At 41.6% G+C, this 21362-nt stretch overlaps 1 protein-coding gene across 3 annotated transcripts in view; it reads left to right on the forward strand.

Moving 5' to 3' along the window:
• Window positions 1-1107: 1107 nt before the first annotated feature.
• The window catches only part of PLD1 (phospholipase D1), a 183659-nt gene continuing 163404 nt past the window's right edge, over window positions 1108-21362 (forward strand). The window contains exon 1 of one of the 3 annotated variants that reach the window (XM_081072793.1): window positions 1108-1891. The gene's annotated coding sequence lies outside the window, so the exon portion shown is untranslated. The remainder of the gene's footprint in view (window positions 1892-21362) is intronic. The other 2 variants (XM_081072795.1, XM_081072797.1) reach the window with 2 other exon arrangements.

Below are 21362 nucleotides of genomic sequence, written 5' to 3' on the forward strand. Positions count from 1 at the left end.
AGATCTTGCTTGCAGGCCTGTCCTCTGTGTGGCTCAAATAAATTTTTATCAAAATTCTCTACAGGTTTGGACATTCTTACATGGAAAACATCTCTGAAAATATGCAAGATTTGGAAAAATTACAACCACCAACAATCAACAAATCTCTCAACGAAATAGAAATAATTACATACAGAATCCTCGTATGTCTAAAACTTATTTATGGCAGTCCATAGCTTAAGTTTATCGCTAGACAATATATGGCCTTTTTCTATTTTACTCTTCTAGCTCAAGAAAGTGGAAATTCAGTTATTACGAGGGCACTTAAATAATTACATTTTTAATTATAATTAATAACAAGGCCTATTGTTGTAGGTAGTGCCAAATGTCTTAATGATGACACTTAGAAATTTGGGATGCAATTTTATAGCCCGCTGTTTCTCAATCAAAAGCACTATAACTTCTGCAAACAAGCTTGTAAGAGTGCTGTTACTTGTGTGTATGGTACTTACCAAATCATCTGTGATTAATAAAACTTGAGAAAGAAGGGGAGGAAAGGGTATTCAGCCTTTCAGTAACATGCTTGTCTTATACTTGCCAAGCTCTTCTTAGGCAATACTCTCTATGCTCAGAGGGCCATGTGTTTAATTGCAAAAATCTGTCAGTATCATAGGATTCAAAAGACATCAATCATGTCTGTCAACAAGGAAAGAGTGACGGCTGTGTGATTCTTCTATCATTAGGAAAAGATGTGCTCAACAGAGAAAAATGTAGTCCAGGGAGGGCTGAACAACTATAGGTTATAGGAAAACAGAGTTCCAGACTATAAGGTCACCCCCCCACACACAGTTTGGACTGGAATATAATATTTTTCATTTCATGCAGTTCCATGTGTGCAGTAAGACATTATGTAACTCGGCCCGTCTTGGCTGTGCAATATCCACTAAGTGCTTTAAAGTGGCCATCGTTATTAACAGTTTGGTGTATGTGGACACGATTGCTTCCTTTGGCTTTGGCAGAATGCAATATTGTGTAATGAGGCTGGAGCTGGCCTATATTCAAAAGCATATTCCAAAAGGGCTGCTAGTCAGGCCACATGACAGTTGGTTCTCTTTTTCTTAAGACTTCATTCTAAGTGGACTAAAAATATCAAAATTGCTGTATTTGGACATTTCCATGGGTGCAAGGGGAATTTTCCATGTTTGGCTCCTGATTTATTATTTTATGCTAAGATTTCTGACTTACACCTTGCTTGAGCTTTAAAGACACCAAGACACAAATTCAGTCTCCTGTATTCTAAATTACTTCGCTTTTCTGAACCTCAATTTCCTTATCTGTAAATTAGCGGTAACACCTACTTTAGGGAGTTGAAAGAAGGCTTGTAAGTGATGTCAGCAGAGCTCCTACTTCTTAATTGTACACCTCAGGCAAGTTATTTCACCTTTGGGATCAGCTGTTTCCCTACTTGGAAAACGGGCCTATCCGTGGTGGCTACCAGCTGCAATAGATGAGAATGAGATAATACAGACAAAGCTCCTAGAAGAGTGCCTGGGCACTTGGCGGCTCAAGAGTACCTGACAACAACTAATGCTAGTGACATGCCCTAGGTTGATGCGGCTGATTTGTGAAACTTGGGGATAAAAGAAAGAAACCAGGACCAGGACAGAGGCCCGGCGGCCGGAGCCCTTCAGTCCCGCGGGGACAACAGGCTGCGCCGCTAGGCACCCGAACTGCAAACCACCTCGCCCCACCCCTGTCCGGGCGAATCCGGGCGGCGAGTTCCGGGCGGCGGAGCAGCGCCGTCGCGGCTGAGGCCCTCCCTCCTCCGGCGACTCCAGCTGTGCCAGCTGCGCCGGAACCCGGAGAATCCGCCGCCACCGTGCAAGTGCCCGCAGGCGCACTGGCCCTTCAGGTAGGCGCTGCGCTGCGGCCGGGGTGCACGGGGCTCCCGCGGGAGTCCGGTTTCCGCGGCCTTCACCCTCCGTCCTTTCTTCCGCCAGCCTCGGGCAGCTGGCCTCTCCCCGCCCCACTTGGACGGGACCTTGGCAGCCGCAGCCGCAGCGGGCGCCCGCGCCGTGCGGCCTCGCGGGACCAGTCCCTCTGGCTTCCATCGGGGGGCTCCAGTGCGCGCCTTCCGGTCCAATTCTTGCAGAGTGGACGCCAACAACTTCGGCGCGCACGCTTGCCGGGACAGGCTGCCGTCCCGAGCGCAGAGCCACTTTGGCTGCAGGCCGAAGTTGGAGGCACCCGCCCACCCCACGGCGAGGCCCCCGTGTAGTGTGTCTGGCGCTCCCGGGTTATCCTGCGCGCCGGGCGCGGGGGGAAGCGCTGCGTTCCGAGGCGTAGAGCCCAGCCTGCCCGATACACGGTCCTGGGCATGTGGCCACACAGCTGCTCGCTGTGGCGCCAAGGAGAGCTGACGTCGAGGAGGGGCGAGGGACACGGGGGCCTGGAGTGGGGTGTGTGTCAAGGGGGGCTTGTTTTTCTCCCTCCAACTCAAAGTTATTTGGTACCTGGATCTCAGATCCAGGAGCGCAGTGCCCCAAGTCTTGGATAGGATTTTGTGACGTGCTTCAGAACTGCCCTTGTAGAATCAGTCCAGAGCTACCGCCACGCCTATGTTTGCGCCTTCTATTCTCGGATTATTGCCTTTACTTCCTCTGTGAAGTACTACATGCAAGTGCATTCTTAAAATCCACAAAGGTTTCTGCGTTTGATCATCCTTATGTCTTTCCCCAGAATTGAGAGTTCCGTTAATTTTATCTGCTAGGCCTGCCAATGTCAGTTTAGATAACGTTTGTGGGTCTTCCAAGGGCATGTGGGAAACTCGGTCCCCAGAGACCTCTGCGCTGTGTGAAATGGGCTAATTAATGGTGGTGCAGTGAAAGCCTTAAGAAGGGAAAGAGCCTACAGCGTGAGCTGTTAACAGACACCACATTTACACAATGCCCATCTGAATAAGGATCTCTTTCAGTAGGAGATGTTTTCTAACATACATACATACAAGTGAATTTGTACACAGGCTTTTAGCTTGAATTTGCATGCAGGATTTAAATGTTGTTTGAGGAACTTCTAACTAATTGTTTGAGTCCCAGTCTCAGTACAATTCACAATCCTACAATTCACTAATTGTTTGAGTCCCAGATCCAGTACAATTCACAATCCATATAAAAACTGTAGTAGTGAAGGCTTAGGGAAGATGTACGTTTACCATGTTGGTCCCTGATGTCGGAATATTTATGAACTACCGTCATAAGTGCTGTATAATGCTCATTTAGGTTGGTTGGGGGACCTTGCTCCTTGGAAATTGTCAGAGTACTAATTGTGTTACTTAATAAAAAATTATTTGTTATAAAATCCATTTACCTTTAATTCTCACAGGGTTTTTTAAAAAGAGTTTTTATTTTTATTGTGGTAAAATGCACATAACATAAAATGTGCCATCTTGACCATTTTTAAGCCTACAGTCAGCGGCATTCACATTGTCATGCCGCCATCACCACCGTTCTTCCACCATCCTTCCACCACCATCCTTCTTTTCATCTCGTTGGATTTTAATAACATTTTAATGATAAGGATTGTGTTGCAGGCTTTCGTTTTCTTCCTAAGCAAGTCTGAGTTCTCCTCTCATTGCTTTAGAGAAATGTACTTTTGAAGAGAAGAGGTGAAAATATAACCAGATGGTGTTTAGTCATCTTATCTCCATCAGGAAAGTTCTAATACGTTACTACTTTAGGATAAGCATATGAGCTATTTTCACATAAAGGTATTGCGAGGTTTAGCTATCAAGAGGGTGAAACAGGTAAAGGAGTTATTATTGATAGTTTCCTCCCATAACTAGCAGAAAAATAGAATACTTTTGTCTCCTTTTGAAGTGCAATAGCAACTGTCTAAATTCTGCTTAAACTCAGGTTGTGGCACATATTTAGTAACTAAAAGCAGTTTTGGTCCAGCTAGCTGGTGGGTGTAGTAGCAATTTCTTCTTCACTCAGGTGTTTACTAAAGATTTATGCCAGGAGACTCAGCACATAAGTTATGGCTCTTTAAATTCTCAGTTAGTCTGAGTCATTGTTTTCACATAAGTTATGGCTCTGTAAATTCACAGTTCGTCTGAGTCATTGTTTTCACAAAAGAAATGTCGCTGTGCTAGGCCTGGTTTTATGTTTACAATCCTTTAAGTCTTAGCACCACAAAATAAAATGTATTCTCCTACTGGGTGTATGTAGTTAAGTGTTGTTGCAGGGTTAAAATGAGAAATTTGTCACCTAAATTTCCCATACGCCTGTGACATTTCTGATTAGAAATGGAATCATACAAATTGTATCTTCTGCTGCAGTGGGAACACATTCCGATGTGTTAGTGCCCCTGAATTCACAGTGCATTGTAAAGTCTGCATCCCAGATGTTTTAGTGCTGGGTTATTAAACAATTGTGTATGTTACGTAAGTGTTTCTTACTGTCACAGTTCTTTTTTTGTCCCTTCTGTTGCGAACGTTCCTTAATTTTTGAATTTATTGAACAAATATTTCAGTGACAGAATAAAATGATTTGTTTATTTAATCAACACTCATATGGTACGTCCTGTGTGCCAGACACTATTCTAAATATTAATCCCCAAAAGAGCCCTGTGAAGTAGGTAATAGTATCACCCCCATTTTATAGATGAGGCAATTTGAGGCACAGTGAGAACATAATAACTAGCACATGGCAGAGCTGGGGTTCCATTCCAGGCAGCCTGAACCCAGAGTGTTGGCACTGTTATCTCACTAGAAAAATATAACCTGAGATTCCACTCTCCTGACGAATGAACTTTTTTCAGGTTGTTATATTCCTAGCTTGTCCTTGTCCTTAGGGATAAGTAATTTGACATAATTGCAATCAGAGTGCAACTTAGACTATTAATTCAGCTCCCTTATTTTTCAGAAGAGGAAAATAAGGTGGAACATGGTTATATCCTGGGCTGGAAGCCCTGGGACAGGGTTGTGGAGACCCTCTACTGGGCCAAGCCTCCTCTTGATTGTGACGGGGTTGGAGCAGGGATCCTGGGAGTGTCTGGGGAGGCCAGAGTGTGTATTTGAGAGGGGGGACACTATTTGCCAGTAAGCGGGGAAATGCTTCAGTATTTTAATAATCATTATAACCATCCTGGAGCTAACCTGCTAAATAACGGCGCAGGTTATGTCAGGGGCAGACAAAGCAGAAGCTTGTTGCCAGCTGGGGAGCATGGGGAGTCTTGCTGCTTAGGGCTCCACAATCCCCAATTACTTCCCCAATAGCTGGTGAAGCCTGTGACCCTGGGCTCCCCTCTGGATGAGGGGAATATTTTATTCTGCCCTCAATCATTTTTTTGAGCTTTTTGGACCTAGAGTTGGGAACGTTTGAAAGCCTCTGACGCACAGAAGAAAATCAGCCAAGACAACATGGAAATCAAAATAACTTTGTTTAGTCGGTTCTTTTGTTGAGAGAGAGAGACTTCTAAGGGCATAAACTGACACACTTTATATTAAGAACAGGAAAATCAAAGTTCAGTATTCAACAGTGATTTTTTTTAAAGTAGGCTTTTACAGACAGTACATTTGGGTGAAGGAGAATAAGGAATAAACACGGGGAAAGGAATGTGGTGGAAAGGGAGGGAGCAACAATTGTAGAGAGAGGAGGAAGTAGAAGGGGGAGAACAGAAAGAGAAGTGAGGGTGCTAAAACCTTTGTCAGTTCTTTATGCACATTTTGGTGCATTACTTCTTAATAATGCCCTTAGATGTGCCAAACAAGGTTGAAAATGATCTTTCCTTTGGTTTATCTAGAAGTGATCTTATGTTACTTAAAATCATTGCTTATCAACAGCGCCTGGAGACAAGGAGCTACCAGGGAACTGAGCTTCTGCTTGCAATCTTCATAACTACCTAGTGGTTTTGTTTACACCACTTTTATATGAATGGATTTCATATATAACATGATATTAGAATCACTGGCTTTACAATTATTTTGTTTATCATCTGTCTTCCCTGTGAAAGGATAAGGGCCTTGAGGTCACAGACTGTCGTTTTTGTGTCTGCAGTGTCCATTGTGGTGCAGTAGACGTGAGCTGAATGAAAGGGTGCACTGATGGATGAAGGAAGATGGGGCAATTCAGTTTATTCAAAACATATAGGCATTTCCAGAAAAGAATGTTTTTATGACTAATGTTTTACTTATTTATTTGTTCTGCTGTGCTGTTTAACTATTCTTACAAATAGGTTTGTAGATGTGGAATGGAAAGTTTGTGGCATTTTGATTAGCAGCTGTACTCATTTCATTGTTCTTTTCCTGCAGTGTTCTTTACGCAAGTTCTGATAAAGGAGTCCTTTGAAATAAGGAGACTGGGGAGGTAGCATTGGGTTGGGAAGGGGGTTCCAGGGCTTAGAGCCAGAAAACAATTCCAGATGTATTAGGGACTGGTGGTATGAATATGCAGAACCCAAAATGGGACTTCTTAAAAATTTTTATTGGGGAATATTGGGGGACAGTGTGTTTCTCCAGGGTCCATCAGCTCCAAGTATTTGTCCTTCAATCTAGTTATGGAGGGCAGTCCACAGGCCCATGTGGGAATCAACTGGCAACCCTGTTGTTCAGAGCTCATGCTTTAACCAACTGAGACATCCGGCCGCCCCAAAGTGGGACTTTTGATAAAAGGGACAGAGAGTAGAAGAAAAAATAAATTAAAGATGAAGTTTAGATATTGTTCCTTAAATCTCACCACTATTTCCACTTTGGAATAAAATCATGTAAGCTAAGGTAAGAGTACAGGATTTGGGATGAAATATATTTTTGGTACTAACATGATTGTGATGTCAAAAAATTAAAAACAAAACAGGAGGGGGAAAAATCCAGGCTGAATCCCAATATCTTAAGGGGAAAAAAACCCCACTTGTTAGGATATTGTATATGGTAAATATTTAAGTTAGGAAACGGAGCAAGGCTGTAACCCTAACCTTTACCTCACCTTAATCCCAGACTCAAGGTGCTACTGTATTGGCTGGAAATGCAGTGTAATAGTGCAGTGGCTAAGCAAAGCATGTCTGTGAGGCTTGTAAGGCAGTGCTGGGCCCCCAGGTCCTCATTGGAAGGAATAATGACTATGGGCCTTGGTCTAGGAACCGGAGAGGTTGCTAGATCTATATGTTATTAAGATCCTGGGGGTTCTATCCATGTGGCCTGTGACTAGCAACTTAAAAATCCTCTGTGCCTTGGTTTTACAGATGGTTTCACCCATCTGTAAAATGGGTGTTAAAAAGGTATCTATTTCACAGGATTTTTGTGAGGACTGCAGGAAACAATGCCAGCCTGCAAAGTGTTTAGCATAGAGCCTGGAACATAGAAATGGCACAATAAATGTTAGGTTCCCCTCTTTTACACATCACCCTCCCCTCTCCACCCCAAATCAGCAGTCGTGACATCCATAAATAACTAAGCAAACTGGAATTAATGCTAGAGTAGACATGGAGATGTGACCACGTGGGAATACAGAGGAGGGAAACATGAAGTTTGCCGGGGAGGACTTCTTGGGTGAGAATGGGATTCCATGAGACCCCAATGATGAGAAGCAGTAGGAAGACTTCTGGCAACAAAGCTGGTAATAACCATAGAAAATGAACTCTGATGAGTGCAATACTTTTAGGGTGTGTGTTTTGACATTAGCTAGAAAATTTGATTTTTCATAATCTATAACCATAGCATAGCATTTAATAGGAGAAACAGCATTTAATAGAGTCATGATTCATTGCTCTTTACTGAAGGGTCTATGTGTAGAGTTGTATTTTTAAACTGTATTTAGAATTAAGAAGAATAGAGTGTACTCTCAAGGTAAGAGTGAACTAGCTTATACAAAATTGGAAAAACACCATTCCACCACATTCTTTAGTTTCACATTAAATGGGAGGAGGGCATCGCTGGCCCCATCAGCTTTATAGGGTTGTAGGTAGCATACTCTTGTGAATCACGAATGGAAGTGGAGACTGTCAATAACCTAGACCAGCAGTCTTCACACTTTAAAAAAAAAAAAAGGTTACTGTTCCTTACCCCTACCCTCAAGAACCACTTTTCTGAGTGAGCTCTGCTGTGAAATCCCAGAATGTAAAACACCCAAAAGCAGAGCCATCTTTCTTGATGATTCCTAGATGGGGGCAGTGACTCAGCTGCTTCCTCTCTTTTCCCTTCCTCGCCCTGGAGCAAGGCCCCTCTCCAGCTGGACAGCTCTGCTCTATTCTGCTTATTCTGGTCAGCTCCGCTCTGCCCTGTTCTGCCCGGCTCTGACTGTTCTACCTGGACCAGCGAGACCTCTTCAGTGTTTCAGCTCCAGCGGGAAAATGCAGTCTTGGGTGGAAAGGGAAATTGCACTACCCGAGCTAGAGGGGAGCTGGCTTATGTAGCAAGAAACCCCAGCTCTTGGTCCCTGATTGGTCTGTCCTCATACAAATGAGGACTCCAAATCCTCACAGTTTGATTGATCCAAAAAGCACTGTCCTGATTGGTCAGAATGGTGCCCCTTTGATTGGTCAGTGAAGATGCTGATGGGGATAAGAGGTCTGACCATGAAGTTCGCAAACTTTTTGCAATGATGTTGCTAACATTTTTAAATAGCAGAGGGATTATCCATTTGTACCAATTGGACAAATCGTTAACCAAGTTTACTATTTGTAAATGCTGAAAAGGTTGCGTGAAAAAGTTAGACAACCTGAACTTTTTGCCAACAATTCATGGCTATTGCATCACGACAATGCACCAGCTCACGCAGCACTGTCTGTGAGGGAGTTTTTAGCCTGTAAACAAAGAACTGCATTGGAACACCCTCCCTACTCACCTGATCTGGCCCCCAATGACTTCTTTCTGTACCTGACAATAAAGGAAATATTGAAAGGAAGACATTTTGATGACATTCAGGACATCAAGGGTAATATGACTACAGCTTTGATGGCCATTTCAGAAAAAAGAGTTCCAAAATTGCTTTGAGGGGTGGACTAGGTGCTGGCATCAGTACATAGCTTCCCAAGGGGAGGACTTCAAAGGTGACTGTAGTGATATTCAGCCATGAGGTATGTAGCACATTTTTCTAGGATGAGTTCACCAACTTAATTGTCATGCCACATGCAAGTATATGATGTTAGTGTGAACTCTGGGTTCCCAAGTGATTCATCTGTTTTCCTAATCATTCTTTTCTGACCTGACAGATGTCACCATGTTCATGACAATGATTCATTGCTGAGATATTATTGTCTTTTGGAATAAGGGCTGCTCTCAACCTATAGGAAGTAAACTCTGTAGCTTTTCATGTGACTGTCACCTCCCAGGAGGATCAGATGATATACCCAAAGCTGGGCCTGGAGATCTGGCTAGACAGGCCTGAAGAGTTTATGGTTGCAATTAATTCAAGGATGATGGTGTTAATTTAGAAAGTGTTGAGAAGTCATTATTGTACTGTATGGTAATTAAGTGCAAGTTAAGCATAAAAAATAAACACTTTACTTAATTGACTGTAATTAGTATTATTTTAACACAACCAGAGCAAACATTCAATTCTCATTCTTTCCTATAAAATCAGTTCCCATATTGACATTGTCTTCTGATTCCGCCCAGGGTATTTTCCCTCAATTTATTTGTTGATTCTGTGGAGGAAAAAATAATTTTCCTCCTACCTTTCTAAATTCTTCTGGCTGGACTAATAATAAACTAACATGAGACAGATTAACAGGAGAAAATGTCCAAATGTATTATGTATGTACATATAGGGGTTACGAACATAAGTATATGAGACTAAAGGAGAGATCCAATCAGTCGTTAAGGCTTATATGCCGTCTTGAGCTAAGGAGAAGGGAAGAGCTATGGTTTGGGACTTCAAAGGGCAAGAAGGCAATTCACATGGATATAGAAAAGCAAATGTTTGGTAAATAAATGTTTGCTGGGCCATCTTTATCAATGACACCAGAGGGCTTTGATCAAATGGGCCTTGCTAGATTCCTCCCTCTCTATCACACCTAGTTCATATTAATCCATAGCTATCTATAATAATAGTTCCCCTCCTGGAGCAGCTCCTCTATCTAAAGTCTTTTAGGAAAGGTCAAAGGTTCTTTCTGAGTCTTTTGTGTTTTGGTTTTTTTTTAAATAACCACTTTAATATAATCAGTATCCAAAAGGTATATTTTGGGGTGGTAAACTGTTTCCCCTCAATTTACTAAGTCATAAACCCTTAATCTGATGACTTCTATGCAGTAAAAGTGCCCATAAACCCTGATTTCCTAGGCCCAAGGACTTGGGGAGGCTATGAAATTGGTGCATAATTTAAAATGACCCTATGTATAATGAGCAGGAATGACTAGAAATGAATATAATTTCTCTTCTTTGTCATGGCAGACAAACCAAGTGGTGTCGGGAGCAGGGAGGGAGAGGCATTGCTTCTGACAAGGCCTAGTCTTCTTTGGTTTTGGGGTCCTCCTCACCATAGTCCCAGAGCTCAGCTGGAGAAAGAGAGGTATCACAGCTCTGGAGCAGAGTGGACAGTGACTGCCCCCCACCAGCTGAGAGTCTTTGGTCCCTAAATTAGCCTCTGGGCTTGACAGCCACCTAGGAGCCTCTTCTTCTCAGAGGGTGGGCCTGAGGGACATTGTTTCTCAAAACAGAGGCTTGGTTTTCTTCAAAGTTTAGATCCACTGCTTAATGCTGCAAAGATGGGTTTAGAATTACATTAGTGAGGATGTTTAAGTGATTGTAATTCACTAAGCACACCATCATCATTTGGCTCTACATTGCATCCCACGGCATTTTAATGAGTCCACTTTGATCTTGTCTAAACCACTTTCCTGCCATTGCTGATTATATAGAAATATGTAGGCCTATCTTGCTTAAATCTAGGTGAGTGTTACCTGGTTTCAGTGACCTGAGCATTTTTTCTTTTCCTTTAAAGTTTCTTTAGGTTTCACTTTTTAAAAGGCAGTGATACTTACATTTATCTATTTATCTATTGTTTTACAAATGAGTCATGAAAAAAAGGAAAATGGATTTGGAAATTATTCTCACAGGACAGCCATCATGAAACTTTCAAAGAAGAATGGCATGTAAGGAGTAAGAAGCCCCTAAAAATTATAAAGATTGAGAGAAAAAGAATAAACCCTCAAAAAATTAAGCTAACGTTAGTCAATTTTCAATACTAGAAGGTCCAAAATAAATAAGCAAGGAATTAAAAATACGTGTTCATATCAGGACATGACAGCTTTTTTCACATTATTAATATATTTGCATATGCTTTCGTCAAAAGCTGCTTACTAAAAAGTATGCATTCAAAAGAGACATCCACAGTATGCTACAATATATTTTTAAAAAGACAACCTTTTGAGTTTGCCTCTAAAACCATTCTTTGAGTATAATTTACTTTTTCATAGTGAGTCCTATAAAAAGTTTGAAGAACACAAATTCAGTGGCCGATGATTCTTCAGTTCCTGCAGGATCTCTCCTTTCATACAAACAGGGCATCTCTAAGGAAGCCTTGGCCAGCTCAATTAATTCATTCTTTTGAAGTTACAGATTGAAAACGACCTGAGCTGTGAATTATACAATCTGTCTTATTAGGTAATTTAAGTTAGTTAAGTTAAATTAAGTTAGTTAAGTTAAATTAACTTAAGTTAGTTAAATTAAATTTAACTTAAGTTAGTTAACTTAAATTAGGCATTTTCTACTCCACATAGGTATATATGCATAAATGTAAATGGTCTAAATTGACTATTAGAAACTGTGGGCCTGCTGGAAAGAACTCTAGTGTGATATTCAGGATAACTTGAGTTCTGTTTTTGTCTCTGCAACTAACTTGATATGACTCTGGACAGTTTACTTCTGGAAATTCCACAAGTACGCTTCTCTCTCTCAGGGACTGCTCTGGAGCTGGCATGAATGAAGCTTAGTCCTCTTTAAATTAACTGCCCTGGAGGAATTCAAGGTCTAGTACAGTGGCTCTCACACTCCACTGTGCATTCCGATCCCTAGGGGGCTCATCGGAACACTGAATGCTGGGCCTCACTCACCCTAGAGCTTCTGATTCGGTAGGTCTGGGCTGGGTAGAGAATTTGCATTTCTAACAAGTTTCCAGATGATGTGATGCTGCTGGTTTGGGGACCACCATTTGAGAACCACTGATCTAATGGTTTAGCTGACACATCAGTAACCACAGTTCAGAGAGTTAATGCTGTGAAATAAGTACAAGTAATGTGCATGGGAAACAGGGAGTGGAGAAATGGCTCCAAAGAACAACTGGAGATTTGAGAAGCCCTAATGGAAGAGGGAGAGGTTAGTCAGGATCTTGACAAGTGGTTAATACCTTGACAGGTAGGGCATTTGGCGGAATGGCACCATCCCAATCTCCTGATGGGAGGGAGAGTACAGCATGTGTCTGGGAGGAGGGCTATAGTCTAGCATAAGTGGAGTGGAAGGTTGGTGTGGGGGAAGGAACAACTAGAAACAGATGGGATTGAGAATGAGAGAGCTGGAAAGGCAAACTGAACATGTTCTTGGGTTTTGGATTTCGGCAGCAAGGGAACAGCATGATCACAGCCATGCTTACAAAGGGCAATTGTGGCATTGTGATGGATGGCTTGGGAAGAGAACAGTGAGTTCAGGAGAGCTAGTTAGGAATTATTCAGGCAGCCCCATCTGCAAGCAGGGGGTTCTGAAGAAGAACCTGAAGGTCGGAAAGATGCAATTGTGGGATGGCTCTGTGCAGAAGCAGAGATTTAGTAGTTGATCAGTTCTTGGGAATAAGGGAGAGGGAGAAGCCAAGGGAGATTGAGGGGTCAAGTGTGAGTTTTTGGGGAAGAATGGTGGTGGCAGGATCCCTAAAGGGAAATAGATGGGATAAGAAAATGAACCTCTTGGGACCTTTGTTTCTTTAGGACGAGTTGCTCTTAAAGTCTTTTTGTATGATTGCGATCAATGTCTTGGGGGTTGTTGCTTGTCTAAAATATTACAGAATATATTTGTATGAAAAGTAAATGGCACATATAAAACAGGCACTCATACAGTTGTTGATTGGTTGATCTGGGTTAATCATTAGTTCTGAAATCTTCTGTAAATAGCCTTCTTTTCGAGCTCTTCTTCATTTTGCTTTTCATTTTCTTAGTATGTCGACTTGCTCTGCCTCCCATTTTATATATAATACTATGCATGTGAACAGTTTTTGCTTATATCTTCTATGTATATATTTAAATAGGTTTAGCCGATGTTTTAAACCCCTTTAACGCTCACATCATAATAATCATACCATGTATTGAAGTATTAGTATACCATCTTGTTTCTCCCACTGGGTTATAAACGCCTTTTGAGTAAATAACACGTCTTATCCATTTTTGTCTTCCTCATTTCACTCGTTAATTCCTTATATAAAGTGGCCAGCAAATGTTTGAGGAATGGGATTGACTCAGTCAGTAAAAGGCAATTACTGGGCTTTAGTGAGAGACGAAACGGTTTAGGTAATGAAAAGTAATAATTTAAAGGGAAATGGAAATCTGTGTATCTTGAGAAATAGAAAAAGGAAACATTTAATTCAGCAGACTTTCAGGACTAGAATAGAGATATTGAACACTTTAGGAACCAGAAGTAGAAGCCCATCAAAACTAGGAGAGTGTTGGGTTCTGTCTTAAATTAGCCATTGAAAACCTTGGGTCAGAACTTCATACACTGGTCCTCAGTTTCCTCATTTATGTGGTTGTGGTGGTAACAAATTACAGGTTTTTATAACTCTCTGCCCACTCTTTAGGGGAGAATTCCAAGCAGAGGGAAGAGCATGAGCAAAGCATCAGAGATGGGAAGGAATATGAAGCAGGAGAGGGGATGGAGGCCAGTTTCAGAGGGCCATTTCTGCTTGAGGTAAGCTATCTGGCACAAGACTCTATGCTATAGGAGAGTCTTGTGACAGGTAGTTTATTTCCAATGACACTTGGGGAGCAGGAGTAAGGACCAGCGAGAGAGTCACGGGGAAGGAGGCATTATTGAGTTGGTCATTTCTAGCTGCAACTGGTTGCTGGATTCTGAAGGATCTGCTCAGGAGAAGTCTTGTGAAATGCATCAGCACAGTTTACCTGGAGAAAAAAGGGGGGAAGCTTTTATCCATGTTTCTTCTCTCCCATCGATTAAAGGCAGCCCCATTTTTCACACTGTGTATGTCTGATTGCCAGGCAGGTTCCCATGCATGCTACATGAAGCAGCATCAGAGGACACTGGGCTAGAGAGGCCTGGTTAGGTTGCACTGGTGTGAAGTTGGCTGGATTCTTAATGGAACTGGCTGCCAGTGCAGTGGCAGGAATGCAAGGTGTGTTGGAGAGGATTAGAAGTAGTACATAAAATGTGGCTGATACAAGGATCTATTGAGAGATTTGTTTACCAAAGGAGCCACCAACCAGATTTATACAATGGTGTGCTTGTAAATGTGTACCAACCAGCTGTCCAGGAAAATGAATGTGTATGTGTGTGTAACAGCAAGTCCTAGAATAAAGTCATTTTGTTTAGGGTTGTTTCATTATAATGTTGATGAGAAAAATAATTCTGTTCCCATCTGGGGCGACTGTTTGTGTGGAGTTGGCACCTTCTCCCCAAGTCTGTGTGAGTTTTCTGCAGGTGCTCCTGTTTCTTTCCACATCACAATGATATGCATGTGAGTTGAATTGTCGTGTTTACCTCGCCCCAGTCTGAGTGAGTGTGGGTGGGTGTGGGAGTGGTCCTGCGATGGAAAGCGTCCTGTCCAGGGTGGAGGCCTACCCTGTCCCTGAGCTGCTGGGAGAGGCTCTGGCCAGGCTTGACCCTGCACTAGAATAAGCGGGGTGGAAAAGAATCCTCTTATTTGTTTTTATTAATCTTTCTTAAATGTATGTATAGCTCACATTTATTTCAGTGTTTAATATTAGAAGTGTTTTGGGTCTTTATTTAGAAGTTTGGTGATGGTCTTATGACCAGATATTTGCCGTAGGAACTTAACTCTTGTTTACATCAATTAGCCTTTGGGAAAATTGGTTTTGTTATATATTGTTTCATTTAAAGTCGCAGTTCTAAGAACCATCGATGACATTGAGTATTTGCCACATATATGTCTATTATACATTTTACTGTTATAAAGAATGTGTAGCACACAATTTACAAGTAATAATAAAACATACAATACTCTTTATCATAAATAGCTAATTGATTCTGATATGTTTGTGTTGGTTTTTGCTGAACTCTTATATGCATAGCCAACCAATGGTTACAATTGATGAAAGAGGGGAGGTGATGTTTTCCGATTACAGTAGGGAGTAAAATGAAAGTGAAACAATGAAGGCTCATCCCAGAACTTCATTTGCTCATTAAGCATCTTCTTTATGAATTGGATGATACTAGACAATAATTCCTCAGCTTTTGTTTTATTCACAGTATAACCACCACGGGCACCACACATTTTATTAACATTTTCTCCACCACTTTCTTAAGCCTAGACAATCAACAAAACAAAAAATCAAGCTATGATTTGTAGGGTTTCTCAATTTCCATGTGAAAATATTCTCATTATGGATGATTTCAAATTACAGGGAATTGGGAAGAGAGGCACAGTAGCACAACATTATTCAGGATTTACATTTACAGACAGGTGAAATAGACCTAAGCAACCTCAAGAGTATAGATATTATGAAAATGTACTACAGTGATAAACAAGTGACTAATTTGGAGTATTTAACACTTTCAGGTTTAATATAATTTATTTCATTGTAAGTTTATATAATTTAAAATAATTGCTATATGTAACAACTGATTCAAAAAATTCCTGAAAATCTGCCAATTCTCAGGAGCAGGGATGAGCCACCCCGGAACACTACTGGAGTTATGTTTCTAGAAGATCACTCTGGTAGCTATCTGTAGAAATGTTTCAAAGGGGAGTGGTGAGGAAGGCAGGGAAGAAGTACCTGAGCTATGCTAGGGGTGAAAAGTAGGAGACACACTTAAGCAATGTCTTCAGGCTCTGCCACTACAAGGCTTCAAATGAAGTCGGGTTAATACAGATAATGCACATTCCATTGGTTTGTGTTTAAACGTGGGATCTTTAATAAAAGTCTCCTCCAGGTACTGTTGGAGTCTGAGATACCTTACCTGTGCTCGCAGAGCTCTGCCCCCTTTGCTGCCTTCTGCTTTGGCTTCCTTGTTGATGACAATGGGCCAAAGGGATTTGAAGGGGAGGCCCCACCTGCCATAGCTGTGGGTGACTTCCTGGAGAGTGGGATCTGTGCCAATGAAGCCACTCCCAGGCCTTGCTCTCCCAAGTTTTCAAATCTGAGTCATGGAGCTCCAGAAGGATGTTGAGCTCTAGTGTGTGGCCCATAGAAATTTGTCGCCAGGAGCCTGACGTTCCTGGGTTTGTTTTCCTGTCACTCACAGAAGCAATGAGGAAGACAGCCGTTGACATTTCTTCCTGCAGCTGCTGACTGAGCAGCGTGAGCTGACCTGGAGCTGAGCAGGGACACAGCCCCTCCTCCCTCTCGTGGCTCGGCCCCTTGGAGTCACATCAGTCAGTCTGGCCGACGGCCCCTTGTACCTTTGTGGATCTGCTGGAGCACATCAATGTCCAAAGGCCAGGAGCCCCCCGATCCATCCATACGCCCAATGTGTATGAATTGCTTTTGGAGGTCATCCAGCCCCCCACTACTCTTAGTGGAATAATAAGATGGAGTAGATAAAAGGGTGGCTGTGGCCCCTGGGTGCATAGTGGAGCCAATAACTGAAGTATGGAATATGGAGGCTGGTACATGTGTGGCTGGGCTGTGGGAGAGGGAAAGAGGATGGAATTGAGATGTGAGGCAGAAGTTTAATCATGTTCAGTTTTGAACTTGATAAAATAGGTGCCTGAGGGACAGTTCAGTGGGTTCTGGGTATTCAGGACTAAAAAGGGAAAGGAGAGTAGTCAAGTTGGTGAAGCCATGAATGTCTATGAGACCCCCTCCTCATGGGGTCATAGAATGAGGTAAGATCGACAGGTAGACTAACTAGAGCTGAGAACCCCCAGGAGCACCAGTGTTAAAGAGACAGTGTCGGGGTTAGGAGCCCAAGAACTAGGCAGACAGGATTGTCCAGGGAGCTCTAAAAGGAAGGAAATGGCATGAACAAAGGAGCTGAGGCACAACAATCGCGGCTCGTACTGAAGACAGCTGACCCATTGTGTTCACACTTATAGTTTCCCAAGTTTATCTGTTCAGTTATGATTATGTCAACTTTGCCTCTCTTCCTCCCTCTAAAAGGAGTCAAAGATACTGCAGTATCATAAATGATCCAGGGTCAGGAAGACATCTGACGCTTTTGCACTGTTAATTCTTTGACCTACCCATTTATAGTCAGTGTGAGGAGAAAATAAATTTACTTTAAGTTAATGGTATGGGAAATGTCAACTTTTCCCTGTTTGATGTTTCTTACTGTGTTTTTCATATTAATCACTTCATTTCCCCCTCGGTCATGGGACTTATATTATTTTCTCTCACAGTTGTCAGCTGTCTGCTGTGTCATGCAGTTTTTCACCATGATATAGGGACACAGTACAGCTCAAGTTGGCAAGGTTACCGCCACCAGTGTGTGCCACTCTTGGTGGTTATGTTCACGCACATCCAGAAAGCCCAGTGCTACTGAACTGAATTATAGGCTTGGAGATAATCATGTGGTTTGCATTCAGCAAAAATATATCCCAGACATGTTCAAGGGTTGTTAGTTTGAGAGAAATTAGATGATTCCAACATGAAAAGACAGAGCCTATCTGAAGAGATAGTGGAGTGAATTTTCTACAGCACAAATCTGTTGAATAAGTGGATTTGGAAGTGACCACAGGCTTGCCATATGAAATTCTACTCCATGGGAATTAAAGTTAGTGGCTTTGTGAAGGCATTTATCACAGACTGAAAACTTTGCTCGTAGCCTTTTGCCAAAGCTTAGAAGCATGCAGAATAAAGATAGGCTTTTACTATGACTGTGTGCTTTAATCCTCTTAAAACACTTAATGTGTCCCTGCGCACATAGTGGTGAAATTAAGTATAGCTATCCTTTATAATGGAGCAACTTAGGTGTGTTAATCTACTGCTAAAAGACGGGGAAAATAGGAAAACAGTCCTAACGTCAGTTAGGCATTGTGTTTAGCTGGAAGTATCAGAACCCCCCAAAATAGTGGCTTTATTTCTCATGTAAGAGCAGTCTACAAAGTAGGCAGTTGTGAGCTGGCATGATAGCTGCAGGAACCATCAGGCTCTCACCAGCTCTCTAATCTGCCATCCCAGGACATCTCCTTGTCCAAGATGGATGCTGGAACTCCACACATCATATTTACATTATAGGCAGAGAATGAAGAGGGAAGAACAGCACGCCATCTTCCTTTAATTAAAGGATCTGTTTCAGAATTTCAACACTCGTACTTGTGTCTCATTGGCCTGAGCTGGAAAAATTAATCAAACCACAATCTTCGGTTCTCCTCGTCATTATTGCAAGAGATTGGGAGAGAGATTGTATAAGAGAGATTCTTTAGTGTCTTTCTGGATGTTCTATGCCAAGAGGTCGTTCTCGATGTCTTCTCAACAGTAGTATCGGTACCATCATGAATCAGCCAGGGGTTTCCATAGAGGCAGAGCTAACAGGTTATATAGATTAAGGGATTAATCTATTAATGAATTGGCTTATTTACTTACTTGTGGTGTTGGCTTAGAATGCTTGAAATCCATAGGGCAAGCAGTCAAGAAATGAATATTATGTGCTGGCTGGAACCCCAAGGATAGTCCTAAAGCTTGGAGTTTCTGAATTCAGGAAAGGAATTAAGCCCCTTTTTAAAAGCTTTTAACTAATTACATCAATCCCACTCAGTATAATCTCCCTTTTGACTAATTAAAGTCAACTGATTAGATATCTTAATTACATCTGCAAAATCCCTTACAATAGCACTGGATTAGTATTTGATTGAGCAACTGGGAAAAGATGTGTTTGCTGCAAAGTGGCTGCTGCCCTCCTTTACTCCAACTCTAGAAGGAATTCTGGGGAATGTAGGTAAGCCTAGCCAAGCTGACACACCACAAAGCCACCCTATACTATTATTTAGTTGTCAACTAGAGCAATAGGGTAAAAACAAATCAGTGTTTCTTCATTTCTGATATTCTGGCAGATGGTACACTGATACGGTGATTGGTGGCTAAAACAAGGACCTGGTATTGTGCATTTTTAACTGTTTTTTCACTGCTTTGTTTTCCCTCTCTGTCTATCACAAATAGCTAAGACTTTATTTTTGATGTTTTCATAAGTAAAGAGCTTTGAGGCTCATCAGTCGATGTGAACTCATCAAAGTTAACAGAACTTAAAATTTGTTTTTAATCGAGTGGTAAGATGCCTAGTTTTTTAATAGCATAGATTTTTTTTCTCATTTTCACTTTTTTGTCTTGTTTATACAGAGATATGAATGGACCCTTTTATTCTTTATTCAAACCAATAATAGCTTTTGTAATTAAAGCAAAAGTTAGTAGCACTGCAAGTCTGTTTTTGTGATGACACTCAGATGCTCATTCATCTTTTATTGAGAGTCCTCTATTATTTTTTAATAATAGGTTTATTGAGGTATAATTCACGTTCCATAAAGTTCACCCTTTTAGAGTGTACAGCTCAGTGATTTTTAGTATACTCATAAAGTTGTGCATTGATTACCACTAATTCCATAACTTTATATTCTTTTATATTGAATATAGATGTGAATGTCTTAAGACAAGTGAAGAATTGGAAAAACTTAGTTCTGTTGTCTGGTTTAAATTCACTTGAAAAGAGAAATTGGTGACTTTTAGTAAGGGCAGAGTTGCAAACTTTTGGTCTTAATTTTGTGAGAATACACATAAGGCCTTCATTATGGGATTTTCTACCAAATTTAAGTATATTATTCCCTTGAATGTAATTCAAAGTCAAAGCTTTCATTTACTTGTTTAGCAAGTATTTATTGGACCATTACTTTGTGTCAAACTCAGTGATAGGGACAAGCAGTCCCAAGTCACATGAGACTTAGCAACCTTGTGGTCAGGTGGGGGGAGAGACAGGTAAGTCATTCTGTTGGCTTTCGTGATGCCGTCTTCACTGTAAGCTTGGGAGGCATGAAGCCACTGGTGGTTGAGTCTCATAACCATGAATTTGCAGAAGGGGCTAGTTTCACAGCAAATAGGAGTCAAATGGCTGAGCTCTTAGAAGTGGATGCAGATTCTGAGAAGTGAATGTCGCTGTAGTTAGTGAGATGTGAATTGAAGCGGTCCCTCTGCAGTATGGTTTGCATGCTTAGTTCCTTCGGATCTCTACTTAAATATCGCTTTTCAGAGAGGACTTCCCTGGCCATCGCTCTGAAATAGAACCCTGTCCTGCTTCATCACTTTGCTCTGCTTTCTATCTCTTCTGAGCTCTCATATGTTATATAGTTATTTGTTACTGCAGCAACCCCTACCCCATAAAAGCAGATAGTTTGTTTTGTTTGCTGCACTCTCCCTAGTGCAATGTCTGGTACCGTGTCTGGTGCCATAGTTTGTGCAAGAATGAAAGTTCTAAAAATGGTGTGAATTATAGAATTTTGTTTATATGGTTCCTTATGCAACCAGAAATTAATTTTGTTAATAAATACTCCAGATCTTTTGGTATATACCGGGAATGCCAGAAAAATGTATACACATTTTAAGAGATGTTATCTATGTATAACTTTTCGAAGTTGAATTACGTAGCAATGGGTAATATGATGTTTACTCGAAAGATGGTGTTAACCAAATGAATGCTACCGTCACTCGTTGTATTACGATTTTAATACAATTTTTTCCTTTCTTAATATGTGTGCACTTTTTTTGGTACCCTCTGTTTTTATTTGTGGATGATAATTAGGTAAGGCTAGTTTCTCACTGCAAAACCTCCTTGGGTAAGTAACAAATGTCATCTTTGAACCTCCTGCCTCCCTGTGCCCTAACTCAGCCGGTGACTAACTTCTTCTTCAGTGCCTCCTTTGTAATTCTGCTGTGGCCCCTGCCCAAGTGGGCTCTTAGTTCATGAAATACTAGAATATTGCTCATTTGCTGCCTCCAGCTTTATAGAATGACTTTTCTAAAACACAGATTGGATTGTGTTATTCTGTAGTTTAGATCCTTCTATGCCCCCCATCACCAAAGATGGGATCTAAAACTCCTTAGCGTGGCATTCAAGCTCTGTCTCAGTCTGTTCAGGCTGTTCTAATAACATGCTGCTTACTGGGCAGCTTATAAACAAAAGACATTTATTAATCACACTTCTGGAAGCTGGAAGTCCAAGATCCTGGTGCCTGCATTGTCACCTGGTGAGGACCCTCTTCCTGGTTCATCTCCAGGTTCTTCTCACT

Source organism: Rhinolophus hipposideros, assembly GCF_964194185.1.
Source record: "Rhinolophus hipposideros genome assembly, chromosome: 2".
In the NCBI taxonomy this organism is placed as follows: domain Eukaryota; kingdom Metazoa; phylum Chordata; class Mammalia; order Chiroptera; family Rhinolophidae; genus Rhinolophus; species Rhinolophus hipposideros.